Source organism: Crinia signifera, chromosome 7 (genome assembly GCF_055691185.1).
Source record: "Crinia signifera chromosome 7, ASM5569118v1, whole genome shotgun sequence".
Classification (NCBI taxonomy): Eukaryota; Metazoa; Chordata; class Amphibia; order Anura; family Myobatrachidae; genus Crinia; species Crinia signifera.
In genome coordinates this window covers 12,517,127-12,532,368 of record NC_139223.1, presented here as the reverse complement: position 1 = coordinate 12,532,368, position 15,242 = coordinate 12,517,127, and the positions used below count along the sequence as shown (strand labels likewise).

Here is a 15,242-nt window from a genome sequence, read left to right as displayed (position 1 = left end):
ATACTTCAATTCCCCATGACCAAGGCCTAATGGCCATGCAACTCTTTTTAGAGTCCCTCGGAGAAGAATTTAAGTTCAACAAAGTTTTATTCCTTCGTCTATTGGAGCTGGTACTCACCAAGAACTTCTTTAGATTCGATGGACAAATATTCCTCCAATTAGAGGGCTGTGCCATGGGATCGGCGGTGGCACCATCATACGCCAACACATATATGGTACAACAGGAACAACTTTTCTTCAACAACCCGATGTCGACATCCAATATAATACTATTGTGTCGATTTATAGATGACCTATTCATGGTATGGCGTGGAACATCTGAAGAACTAGATATCCTACTAACAGGAATCAACAATCTACCAGGACCCATCAAATTGACATATACGTGGCATAGAGAGGAAATCAATTTTCTGGATGTGGCAGTATCATTAAAAGCGGGCATCATTAACACCATGATTTATTATAAGAACACTGACCGCAACACTCTGCTTTTAGCAAGCAGTCACCACCCGCCCCCACTTAAAAAAGGATTAGCATACTCCCAGATGCTGAGAGCAGCAAGAATATGCAGTGATCCCAGCAAACTGTCCGAAGCTCTTGACACAGTATTAGAAAAATTCCATCAGAGAGGATATCAGCTCAAAGAGCTTACAGCAACTAAACAAAAAGTAATGAAAATCAGAAGAGACAGTCTGCTGAAACCTAAAGTGGAGAAAACAACAAGAGAAGTGTTCCCTTGGACAACCACATATGACATTAACAGTAGTGTCATCCCAATTGCTAGCAGGGCACTTTGGCCTATCGTAGCAACGGACAAGAGTCTACCTTGTTTCACTGGCATTCGTCCCATGACATGCTATAGGAGAGGACGCAACCTACGGGATATCCTAGTGCACACAGATATCACCGGCTTCGATGAAGGTCAAGTAACCACAAATAGAACCAAAGCTAAGGGTTGCTACCGGTGCATTAAATGCACAACTTGTGCATATTTAATCCAAGGTACCTCCTTTAAACATCCACACAATGATACTACATATCCGATCAGACACGTGTTAACGTGTAGTACAAGATATATAGTATATATCATTATTTGTCCATGTGGACTCCACTATGTGGGAATGTCGACAAGAGAATTCAAGGAAAGGATGGCCCAGCACAGGTCGGCCATCCGGGCCGCCCTGGAGAACAAGCCTATGGAACAACCTGTGGCTGTCCACTTCAAATAAATGGGACACCCCTTGTCAGCCTTAAAATATCAGATCATTGATCATGTCCCCCCGATGCCACGGAGAGGTGACAGACAAAAAGCCCTCTTAAGATTAGAGGCAAGGTGGATCTTCCGCCTTAATACAACATCACCCCATGGACTAAATGAACGAATTATGTGGAACACCCTCACATAATTAATATCTTCGGACATAGTACTCTTGTTTCCTGTTAAAAATAACTACATGCTATTTCTTCTATTTTTTCATCTTTTTACATTTTTTGAGCAACAAGTGCTTGATGGTCGACACGTGAAAGTGCCGACATGACCATCACATGGACATACCGCAGTTAAAGGAACTTTTTTTTCTCGAGCAGCTTTTTTATACTGTCTAGATATATGCTTGTCATAAGAAATACTGCTGGCTGTGTTTTTAATATTGTATGTATGTTATCACACTTTTTTGTTAACACGCAGCACCATTTAACACTGTTTTACTTCCAGCCCCTGGCCGTATGATCCTGTGTACTGGTAACCCAGGCAACGTGGTTACAGCGCGTCCCTGTTTGCATGGCAACGGGGAACGTGAATAGCACACGCAGCAGGGAGCAGTCTGGGAAACCGGAAGTGAGGCTCCGTGCACAGCGCGGTTTCCGGCCTCATCCGTCCCAGCACCAAGCAGGATCTGAGCCGCAGAAGGGGAGGTCTTTCATACATTCACAATATAAGGTAGGCACCTTGCCATTTTATCTTTGATTCTGCTGTAAGCCTGACGAAGGAGCGGTAGGCTCCGAAACTGTTGCACAATAAATTAGCTTTTTCACTTACTGGAGTGCCGTGCGGTGCATTACTCTGCGGAGGACACACCACAAACTTCTATTCAAATCGAGCAAAGGCACTCAGGCCACTTGCATCAGGAAGCAGGAGTGCCGGATCTACAAAAGTATATATATATATATATATATATATATATATATATATATATATATATATATATATATACCCCACCACTACCACCATCCACCAGGGTTTCCCTGATTTAAGTGCCCGGGCACACTCCCAAGTCTTATTCCAGTCCTGATCTCAACCGCATCTGAATTGGGACCAGTATCTGTTATTAAAGCTGAAGAGCATTATGTTTGGCGGGTGATGTCACCGGGGGCAGGTCCTGTGCTGGCGCTGGGAGAAGATTACATCTCCCAGCACCAGCTATTGCATTGCAGTGAATGGGACACGGGTCCCGTCAACCCGTTTCCAATGCCCCTGGACCAGGAAGCACCTCTGGTCCAACTCATGTAATTACCTGGGTTGGATTGCCGGGGTCAGTCAACCTGGGATTTTTTACCAAGGATGCGTTTCCACTATCAAAAAACCCAGGTCGATGGGGCCCAATGCAAAATCCCGGGCTATTTATGCTAGTGGAAAAGGGGCAGTTACAGTAAAAGTGAGACCTCTGCATGTTAGAAAACTTGCCAGATGCAAACAATGTCCATCAAAAATTTATAATAAAACAAATATTACAGGTGCCAAGCGTAACAAACATACATTGGCGTAACAATAGCCCCGCAGACCTCGCGGTGGCGGGGAGGCACTGTGTAGGTGTGGGATCCGGGGGTCTGCGGGGCTATTGTAATGCTGCTGCCCCTGCCGCCTGCTGGGACCTCATCTGCCGCTTCTGTAGCAGGTTCCCGCAACTTGTCTGGTTCCCCTGTCCCCTCCTGGGTTCTGCAGTGCTTTGTTCTAATCTAAATGGACCATCACAAAATGTCCGCCCCCATACAGCAGACAGTTTTTGAGTATGTCTCAAAAACTGTCTGCTGTATGGGGGCGGCCATTAGAAGCTGGGGCCGGGACCACAGACAAGGTGCAAGAAATTACTGAAGCGGCTTTTGGGGGGGTTAACTGTACTGGTGGGGGGGGGGTGAACTGGGGGGGCAGGTGGACACTGCTGAAATTTCCGCAATAATTGTAGTTACACCACTGCAAACATTTAAATCCCATGTTATATATTAATAGCAAAATTGTACAAAACCTACATTAAACAACTTTTCCCAATTTTTTTAAATTTTGTTTTACTGTACGTTATGTTAAAACAAAATCTAAAAGTCACCTGTGAAGAGGGCAGAGGGCAGTGATGGCATAGGAGAGGGAAGCACAATACTTATAAGGTATACATAATTAGAGATGTGCAGTTTCTGATTTACTCTGATTTCAATGCAGGATCTTATTGGCTATCAACAACTGTCATGTGATTTGAGATAGCCAATAAGATCCTACTTTGAAATCAGAGTAAATCAGAACCTGAACATCTCTATACATAATGCACAAATAAGAATACACAATGAAAAGGGGTATGGTCATAGGGTCGACTAAAAAAATGTTGACATTAATTAGGTCGACCACTGGTCGACACATTTGCCATTCTTCGGGCACTGCCTCGCTGCGCTCAGCGCACTATTATAGTCTCCCTCGCTGTCCACTTGGATGGTAAATGATGAAAAAACACCTGTTTTAGAAAAAACTGTGAGAAATTCACGTTAACCTTTTTCATGTTGACCTTTCCCATGTCCACCTATTGTATGTATCAACCTTTTGACCGTGTCGACCTATGACCTAACGAACAATAGAGATCAGCCTATTAACCGTCAAACTCACAAAGGGACATTAACCCCTTGCGTGGTATGCCTGGAGATTTTCCGGGCTCAGCTGCGCTGCGGCAGCGGGCTGTCCCGGAAAATCTCCGGGCATACCACTAATAGACAATAGGTGAGTGCCAGTGATGTCCAGGTGTGCACCACCTCTAGTGACCACCCCCCCACCACCACCACAAACTTGTCCCTCCCCCATCCCCCCCATTACCTTTGCTCCGGCGATCGGCTCGCCAGAGCTCCACTGACCAGCCCGCCAATTAGCCGCCCGTCATTCATTATACAGTGACGTCGGCGGCAGGCTCCAGTATGGTCGGCACGACTCGGGGGGACTGGGGAGCGCTCAGGCACCCGAGTCCTTCCAAGCCGCCGCGATCATCCCCCAGCCTGCTGCCGACGTCACTGCTCAATGTGACAGGCGCCGCGGCTTAGGCAGGGGGGAGAGAGGCAACAAGGAAGCTCCGGCGTACTAACACCGGAGCTCAGGTGAGGGAGGGGGGCTTCCAAATGCCTGTGGTGGGTTTTGCTGGGGGAGGACAAACCTGCCCTGGTAGGTTTGTCCCGCCCCAGCAAAACCCACCACTCAAGGGGTTAATATGGTCACAAGTGGGAAAACAATGAAAACAAATCTAGAACATTAATAAAACATGATTGTAGCAGATAATGTGATGATCCCAGTCATGGCGGTCACTTTAGCAAGTATCCTCAGATGCACCAGGACCAGGCATCAATCTGGGGGCCATGACTTGGTGATTATGGCAGTCCATCCCGGGATGAATAGAAGTTGAATTCCTGATATAATGAAGAAAATATTGATCCGATGTAGTGTGCAATGAAGCAACCTTGTCATTTTGGGTGACTTGTCGGGTAAACAGGAAGCCTCATCAGTGTTTCAGACCAAGTTTGCTACGTTATCTGTGAGTGGACATGTACCATTTTGTCACTGTAGATGTCAATGCTCACGAGCTAATAATAGAATCTGCCAATGACATCACAACATCTATCCAATGGTAGACATCGGGGTCTTTGGCCTTAATCCAACAATATTTTGCTTCTAGGATTCAAGCCTGTAATTTCACCAATGATCTTCATGAGGACATTAGTTAGGCTGGATTGAGGTACATCAGATATAAATGTTAGTACATGTGTAGTCAGCAGCCAGCACATACATGGCAGCATTGTGGGAGCACAGAGTGATGAGAGGAGTCTTATATTCCATAACCCATCACATCACATGTGTAGTCAGCAGACAGCACAGACATGGCAGCATTGTGGAGGCACAGAGTGATGGGAGGAGTCTGATATACCATAACCCATCACACCACACGTGTAGTCAGCAGTCAGCACATACATGGCAGCATTGTGGAGGCACAGAGTGATGGGAGGAGTCTGATATACCGTAACCCATAACATCACACGACACGTGTAGTCAGCAGACAGCACAGACATGGCAGCATTGTGGAGGCACAGAGTGATGGGAGGAGTCTGATATACCATAACCCATCACATCCCACGTGTAGTCAGCAGACAGCACATACATGGCAGCAGTGTGGAGGTACAGAGTGATGAGAGGAGTCTGATATACCATAACCCATCACATCACACGTGTAGTCAGCAGACAGCACATACACGGCAGCAGTGTGGAGGTACAGAGTGATGAGAGGAGTCTGATATACCATAACCCATCACATCACACGTGTAGTCAGCAGATAGCACATACATGGCAGCATTGTGGAGGCACAGAGTGATGGGAGGAGTCTGATATACCATAACCCATCACATCACACGTGTAGTCAGCAGACAGCACATACACGGCAGCATTGTGGGGGCACAGAGTGATGAGAGGAGTCTGATATACCATAACCCATCACATCACACGTGTAGTCAGCAGACAGCACAGACATGGCAGCATTGTGGAGGCACAGAGTGATGGGAGGAGTCTGATATACCATAACCCATCACATCACACGTGTAGTCAGCAGACAGCACATACATGGCAGCATTGTGGGGGCACAGAGTGATGGGAGGAGTCTGATATACCATAACCCATCACATCCCACGTGTAGTCAGCAGACAGCACAGACATGGCAGCATTGTGGAGGCACAGAGTGATGGGAGGAGTCTGATATACCATAACCCATCACATGACACGTGTAGTCAGCAGACAGCACATACATGGCAGCATTGTGGGGGCACAGAGTGATGGGAGGAGTCTGATATACCATAACCCATCACATCACACGTGTAGTCAGCAGACAGCACATACATGGCAGCATTGTGGAGGAATAGAGTGATGGGAGGAATCTGATATACCATAACCCATCACATCACACGTGTAGTCAGCAGACAGTACATACATGGCAGCATTGTGGAGGAATAGAGTGATGGGAGGAGACTAATATACCATAACCCCTCACATCACACGTGTAGTCAGCAGACAGCACATACACGGCAGCATTGTGGAGGCACAGAGTGATGGGAGGAGTCTGATATACCATAACCCATCACATCACACGTGTAGTCAGCAGACAGCACATACATGGCAGCATTGTGGAGGAATAGAGTGATGGGAGGAATCTGATATACCATAACCCATCACATCACACGTGTAGTCAGCAGACAGCACATACATGGCAGCATTGTGGAGGCACAGAGTGATGGGAGGAGTCTGTTATACCATAACCCATCACATCACACGTGTAGTCAGCAGACAGCACATACATGGCAGCATTGTGGGGGCACAGAGTGATGGGAGGAGTCTGATATACCATAACCCATCACATCACACGTGTAGTCAGCAGACAGCACATACATGGCAGCATTGTGGGGGCACAGAGTGATGGGAGGAGTCTAATATACCATAACCCATCAAATCACGTGTAGTCAGCAGACAGCACAGACATGGCAGCATTGTGGAGCCACAGAGTGATGGGAGGAGTCTGATATACCATAACCCCTCACATCACACGTGTAGTCAGCAGACAGCACACACATGGCAGCATTGTGGAGGAATAGAGTGATGGGAGGAATCTGATATACCATAACCCATCCCATCACACGTGTAGTCAGCAGACAGCACATACATGGCAGCATTGTGATGGCACAGAGTGATGGGAGGAGTCTGATATACCATAACCCATCACATCACACGTGTAGTCAGCAGACAGCACATACATGGCAGCATTGTGATGGCACAGAGTGATGGGAGGAGTCTGATATACCATAACCCATCACATCACATGTGTAGTCAGCAGACAGCACATACATGGCAGCATTGTGGAGGCACAGAGTGATGGGAGGAGTCTAATATACCATAACCCATCACATCACACGTGTAGTCAGCAGACAGCACAGACATGGCAGCATTGTGGAGGCACAGAGTGATGGGAGGAGTCTGATATACCATAACCCATCACATCACATGTGTAGTCAGCAGACAGCACATACACGGCAGCATTGTGGAGGCACAGAGTGATGGGAGGAGTCTGATATACCATAACCCATCACATCACACATGTAGTCAGCAGACAGCACATACACGGCAGCATTGTGGAGGTACAGAGTGATGGGAGGAGTCTAATATACCATAACCCATCACATCACACGTGTAGTCAGCAGACAGCACATACATGGCAGCATTGTGGAGGCACAGAGTGATGGGAGGAGTCTAATATACCATAACCCATCACATCACATGTGTAGTCAGCAGACAGCACAGACATGGCAGCATTGTGGAGGCACAGAGTGATGGGAGGAGTCTGATATACCATAACCCCTCACATCACACGTGTAGTCAGCAGACAGCTCACACATGGCAGCATTGTGGAGGAATAGAGTGATGGGAGGAATCTGATATACCATAACCCATCACATCACACGTGTAGTCAGCAGACAGTACATACATGGCAGCATTGTGGGGGCACAGAGTGATGGGAGGAGTCTGATATACCATAACCCATCACATCACACGTGTAGTCAGCAGACAGCACATACATGGCAGCATTGTGGAGGCACAGAGTAATGGGAGGAGTCTAATATACCATAACCCATCACATCACATGTGTAGTCAGCAGACAGCACATACATGGCAGCATTGTGGAGGCACAGAGTGATGGGAGGAGTCTGATATACCATAACAGATCACATCACACGTGTAGTCAGCAGACAGCACATACATGGCAGCATTGTGGAGGCACAGAGTGATGGGAGGAGTCTGATATACCATAACCCATCACATCACACGTGTAGTCAGCAGGCAGCACATACATGGCAGCATTGTGGAGGCACAGAGTGATGGGAGGAGTCTGATATACCATAACCCCTCACATCACACGTGTAGTCAGCAGACAGCACACACATGGCAGCATTGTGGAGGCACAGAGTGATGGGAGGAGTCTGATATACCATAACCCATCACATCACATGTGTAGTCAGCAGACAGCACATACATGGCAGCATTGTGGAGGCACAGAGTGATGGGAGGAATCTGATATACCATAACCCATCACATCACATGTGTAGTCAGCAGGCAGCACATACATGGCAGCATTGTGGGGGCACAGAGTGATGGGAGGAGTCTGATATACCATAACCCATCACATCACATGTGTAGTCAGCAGACGGCACATACACGGCAGCAGTGTGGAGGCACAGAGTGATGGGAGGAGTCCATTATACCATAACCCATCACATCACACGTGTAGTCAGCAGACAGCACATACATGGCAGCATTGTGGAGGTACAGAGTGATGGGAGGAGTCTGATACACCATAACCCATCACATCCCATGTGTAGTCAGCAGACAGCACATACATTGCAGCAATGTGGAGGTACAGAGTGATGGGAGGAGTCTGATATACCATAACCCATCACATCACATGTGTAGTCAGCAGACAGCACATACATGGCAGCATTGTGATGGCACAGAGTGATGGGAGGAGTCTGATATACCATAACCCATCACATCACACATGTAGTCAGCAGACAGCACATACATGGCAGCATTGTGGAGGCACAAAGTGATGGGAGGAGTCTAATATTCCATAACCCATCACATCACACGTGTAGTCAGCAGACAGCACATACATGGCAGCATTGTGATGGCACAGAGTGATGGGAGGAGTCTGATATACCATAACCCATCACATCACACATGTAGTCAGCAGACAGCACATACATGGCAGCATTGTGGAGGCACAGAGTGATGGGAGGAATCTGATATACCATAACCCATCACATCACACGTGTAGTCAGCAGACAGCACATACATGGCAGCATTGTGGAGGCACAGAGTGATGGGAGGAGTCTAATATACCATAACCTATCATATCACATGTGTAGTCAGCAGACAGCACATACATGGCAGCATTGTGGAGGTACAGAATGATGGGAGGAGTCTGATATACCATAACCCATCACATCACACGTGTAGTCAGCAGACAGCACATACATGGCAGCATTGTGGAGGCACAAAGTGATGGGAGGAGTCTAATATTCCATAACCCATCACATCACACGTGTAGTCAGCAGACAGCACATACATGGCAGCATTGTGATGGCACAGAGTGATGGGAGGAGTCTGATATACCATAACCCATCACATCACACATGTAGTCAGCAGACAGCACATACATGGCAGCATTGTGGAGGCACAGAGTGATGGGAGGAGTCTGATATACCATAACCCATCACATCACACGTGTAGTCAGCAGACAGCACATACATGGCAGCATTGTAGGGGCACAGATTGATGGGAGGAGTCTGATATACCATAACCCATCACATCACACATGTAGTCAGCAGACAGCACATACATGGCAGCATTGTGGAGGCACAGAGTGATGGGAGGAGTCTAATATACCATAACCCATCACATCACATGTGTAGTCAGCAGACAGCACATACATGGCAGCATTGTGGAGGTACAGAGTGCTGGGAGCAGAGGCAGAACTCTGGGAGGCAATAGAGTCATCTGCCGCCGGGCTCCTGCTCCCAAGGGGGCACCTCTCTTCCCCATGAAAGTATAAATCATTTGTTTAATAGCCAGCAATATTGCTTCTGTTGCTGAGTTTTGAGAAATATATATTTTATATAAGGTTTTATTGGGTTGTGTGTGTGTGTGGTGGGGGGGCACCAATATATATCTTGCCTCCGGGCATCTGGAACAAACTTACGCCACTGGCTGGGAGGAGTCTAAAATAACAGACATTTCAACAGATGTTTCATACTCCTTGAATCACTTAAGGTCCCTACACACTGGGCGACAGTGATAATAGCGTTCACCGCTGGGGGAAAGCCGCTCAGTGCATACACACTGCATACACACTGAGCGGCTTTCCCCCTGCCCAGCGCTGACAGAGGGGAGAGGACGGCTTTGCATGGTGCCACCCTCAAAAGCCGCTCATCTGCCTGTATTACCAGGAGATGAGCATCACTGGGCGGCTTTTTGAGCAGCTTTCAGCTCAAAGTCGCCCAGTGTGTATGGGCCTTAAGTGAGATTAGAAAAGTCATCAGCCTGACGGTCAGCAACATGGAGTCAAGACCCCGTGCTGAGAAGGTCGGGATCCACTTTGGGGTCAGCACCCACAGTTTGAGAACCGCTGATGTAGACCATACTGTGAAATATAAGGATAATATCAGACATAGAGGAAGTTCATTGAGTACAGTCTAGAACACACGAGGCTGCAGGTCATAGAATTACAATGTAGCCAGGAACAAGTTACACAGTCAAAACAGACATTTATTTTTGGCTTCTTTTTTATTATACCGATATAAAGGTTATGATAAAAAGGTTATGATATAAAGGATATGATATAAAGGTTACAATATAAAAGGTTATGATATAAAGGTTATGATATAAAGGATATGATATAAAGGTTATGATATAAAGGTTATTATATAAGTTTTACCTGTAAAATTGTTATTATTAAACTTTTACATTGTAAAACCGACACACAGGAACGTAAGGGAGAGAACGCCAGATATTACAGACATCGAAAGCCGTAAAAACACCATGTTGACCTTTGCATGTGTCGATCTTTTTTCCGTGTCAACCTTTTAGTGTGTCAACTTTTTATAGTTGTTGAATTACTTTTTAGTGTCGACCAATTGATTGTTGACCTCTGCACTATAAACATTTCTATTCACTATCGGTGAGCAGACAGGATATGAGAGTTACAAGGTTCCCAAACTGTGTGGGGATACGGCCGCTGGGTCAACACTGTGAACGTCGACTTACATTAGGTCAACCACAAGAGGGTGTTAGCTCCTTTTGGGAGCCGGGTATATACCTGCACACTGATAATCTTTGAAACGTTTTTTTATCTCCAAGATGCATTTGTTATGGGGGTGCAGTTTCCAACAGACAGGGATTATCATAGCATACACAGAAAAAGAGAAGGGGACTGTTCTCGGGAACTCACAGAAAATTATTAAAATATAACTTTTAATGTCTAATATTTTAAGACTCCCTTAGATAATCTCTTCCGGGAGGTAACAGTGAAATTACCAAGAATTAAAAATTACACATATAGACGTACATACAGTACATAGGATGTGTATCATGGTGAAAAGAAAGAGAGAAAGGTGTGTGCTAAAATACTGGTGTCAGCCTGGAAAATGTCTGATTTTTTCAGCACAGATTGGTGTCGGTAATGGAGTACCTTATAAACCTGGATTATTTATTAGTAGGTCCGGGTTGGTAACTTCCACATGGGGTACTATGGAGTCTTATATCTATTGCAGAGTCCAGGTATTATTCTATTATCTCCACCTATTAGGCTCTCTAGTATCTCTTTGTGCAATATAGATTATACGGCTTAGCTGCCACCTACATACCTCCCAACAGTCCCGATTTTATCGGGACAGTCCCGATTATCAGGGGCTGTCCCGATGTCCCACCCGCGGGCGGCAGTGTCCCGCGGTGTGGGGGGGCTGTTGGGAGTCCCCCCTGTCAGCTGCTAAGCAGCGGGGAATAAACGCTGTGCGCATGCGCACAGCGTCTATTCCCACAGCCAGGGGGCTGGGGGCATGGCTAGAGGCTCACAGAGCCTCTGGGTCATGCCCCCATAGCGGCAAAATGGGGGCGTGGCCTCGCGGAAGAGCCGCGAGTATAGGCCACGCCCCCAAATTAGGCCACGCCCCCCCGAAAATTTCGGCGCGACTGCGGCGCGCAGGAGCATCGTCCCGCATCCAGCGCTTCAAAAGTTGGGAGGTATGCACCTATCAGATATTTCTGTGCGTCTCACACTTTGTACACTTTGTAGGGGCTTTATTGCCTGGTAGCCGTTCCCACCATTTATTACAGTGGGAGAAACCCAGGAAACTTTCAATGCCACCTACTAGGTGTTTCTAGGAGGGGAATGGAGGCAGCAGACTGAGAGTTATATAGTGGGAGGAGCAGGGTCCCCAGTAGCACAGAGTATATCAGGAGATGGGTGATGTGACAGTGAGGACACGGCTGCATGTGACAGGGGCAGTGACATGATGTGAGGAGGGGAATGGGGGCAGCAGGAAGCCACAGACTGAGAGTTATATAGTGGGAGGAGCAGGGTACCCAGCAGCACAGAGTATATCAGGAGATGAGTGATGTGTCAGTGAGGACATGGCTGTATGTGACAGGGGCAGTGACATGATGTGAGGAGGGGAATGGGGGCAGCAGGAAGCCACATATAGTTATATAGTGGGAGGAGCAGGGTCCCCAGCAGCACAGAGTATATCAGGAGATGGGTGATGTGTCAGTGAGGACAGGGCTGCATGTGACAGGGACAGTGACATGATGTGAGGAGAGGAATGGAGGCAGCAGGAAGCCACAGGCTAAGAGTTATATAGTGGGAGGAGCAGGGTCCGCAGCAGCACAGAGTATATCAGGAGATGAGTCAGTGAAGACAGGGCTGCAAGTGACAGGGGCAGAAACATAATGTGAGGAGGGGGAATGGGGGCAGCAGAAAGCCACAGGCTAAGAGTTATATAGTGGGAGGAGCAGGGACCCCAGCAGCACAGAGTATATCAGGAGATGAGTGATGTATCAGTGTGGACCGGGCTGCATGTGACAGGAGCAGTGACATGTGAGGAGGGGAATGGGGGCAGCAGGAAGCCACAGACTGAGAGTTATATAGTGGGAGGAGCAGGATCCCCCAGCAGCACAGAGTATATCAGGAGATGTGTGATGTGTCAGTGAGGACAGGGCTGCATGTGACAGGGACAGTGACATGATGTGAGGAGAGGAATGGAGGCAGCAGGAAGCCACAGGCTAAGAGTTATATAGTGGGAGGAGCAGGGTCCGCAGCAGCACAGAGTATATCAGGAGATGAGTCAGTGAAGACAGGGCTGCAAGTGACAGGGGCAGAAACATAATGTGAGGAGGGGGAATGGGGGCAGCAGGAAGCCACAGACTGACAGTTATATAGTGGGAGGAGCAGGTCACCCAGCAGCACAGAATATATCAGGAGATGAGTGATGTGTCAGTGAGGACAGGGCTGCATGTGACAGGGGCAGTGACATGATGTGAGGAGGGGAATGGAGGCAGCAGGAAGCCACAGGCTAAGAGTTATATAGTGGGAGGAGCAGGGACCCCAGCAGCACAGAGTATATCAGGAGATGAGTGATGTATCAGTGTGGACCGGGCTGCATGTGACAGGAGCAGTGACATGTGAGGAGGGGAATGGGGGCAGCAGGAAGCCACAGACTGAGAGTTATATAGTGGGAGGAGCAGGATCCCCAGCAGCACAGAGTATATCAGGATATGAGGGGTGTGTCAGTGAGGGCAGGGCTGCATGTGACAGGGGCAGTGACATGATGTGAGGAGGGGAATGGGTGCAGCAGGAAGCCACAGACTGAGAGTTATATAGTGGGAGGAGCAGGGTCCCCAGCAGCACAGAGTGTATCAGGAGATGAGGGATGTGTCAGTGAGGACAGGGCTGCATGTGACAGGGGCAGTGACATGATGTGAGGAGGGGAATGGGGGCAGCAGAAAGCCACAGACTGAGTTATATAGTGGGAGGAGCAGGGTCCCCAGCAAAATGTAAAGATAAATGTATATTTGACACTTTTCAATATTCATATCATGCTCACACTTCAGTCAGCTTCACTCTGATAAATAGTGGAGAAAAAATCTTATGCGATGACTGCCACACACACATTGGATGACAATCAGAGAGAATTCTGGACACAGCCCAATAATTGCAGCCGTTGGGTGTTATCCTGCCGATCAGCATTTCCCACAGCAGGTATAGCCGCATGGAGATCACATAGTTATAGGACTCCATGTATATATATATATATATATATATATATATATATATATATATATATATATATATATATATATATATATATATATATATATATATATATATGTATATAGCTGTTGCATTGCTCACCTTAGTGTCTGTTATCTGCTGATGCAGCACAGTGCTGTCTCTGCTTGCAGAACATAACTATATGCGCCATTTCTCGGCACGTTTATACAAATCCCCAGCACAAGATGCAGATTGTACGATGTCGTTATATCATTTAACTCTTTCGTTGTACAAGAAAGTGACTTTCTCCTCCAGTCGGCAGAAATTTTAACATGTCTCTTATTCACATATAAGACACAGTTGAAAGTTGTGTTTCTTCAAACCAATATTATTAAACACACAACCTGTAACACATACCTGCCTACCCTCCCGGAAAGGTCGCAAGGCTCCCAAAATTTGGGTAGCCCCCCCCCAGCCTCCCGGAAGGGTGGGCAACCCTCCCGCATCCCCCTGGACCACCGCATTCTCCCCCAGCATCCTCCTACCCAGCCGGCTAATTACCGTCATTCACGGGTGTACGTAGAGGGGGCGGGGCTAAAAATATGCAAATCACATCATTTTATTCCCAGCCCCTCCACGTTCATCCGCAAACAGCGACATTTCTAAGGGTGGGGCTCGATGATGTCAGGCACTGGACCCCGCCCCCAGAAGCACTGCTGAAAGTCTCCTCTCCGGGCTTCTCTCACCTTCGGGCTGTGACAAACCGCTGGTCTTGGTACTCGTCTGCACCTGGACACGAGGATCTAGGAGGAAGTAGAGAAGATGAGACCTGACCTTCCTGGGCGCAGTCCGATGCACCCTCCGTCCTATGATCTATCTACAAACGGGCTTATTCGATGTCATCCTCAGCACTATTGGCCTCACAGCCATAATTAACACCTATTGGCACTAGCGCACCTTAGGCGAAATTTCAACCTTGCAGCGGGGTGCAAGATTCTGGAATTGCAATAAAATTCACACGTTTTGACCTGTCTAAAAAACAATTCCGTTGCTAAAAAAATTGCCAAAAATCGCAAGCGAATTCTGATTTTGCCAAAAAAATCTCACATAGTACATTTGCGAATTTCAGGGAAAAAGCACAAATGT

At 47.4% G+C, this 15,242-nt stretch overlaps 1 protein-coding gene across 1 annotated transcript in view; it reads right to left on the bottom strand.

Annotated features, from left to right (window-relative positions):
- The window catches only part of LOC146019777 (up-regulator of cell proliferation-like), a 36,850-nt gene extending 21,949 nt beyond the window's left edge, over positions 1–14,901 (bottom strand). The window contains exon 1 of the mRNA XM_083152329.1: positions 14,843–14,901. The gene's annotated coding sequence lies outside the window, so the exon portion shown is untranslated. The remainder of the gene's footprint in view (positions 1–14,842) is intronic.
- Between the last annotated feature and the right edge of the window lie 341 nt (positions 14,902–15,242).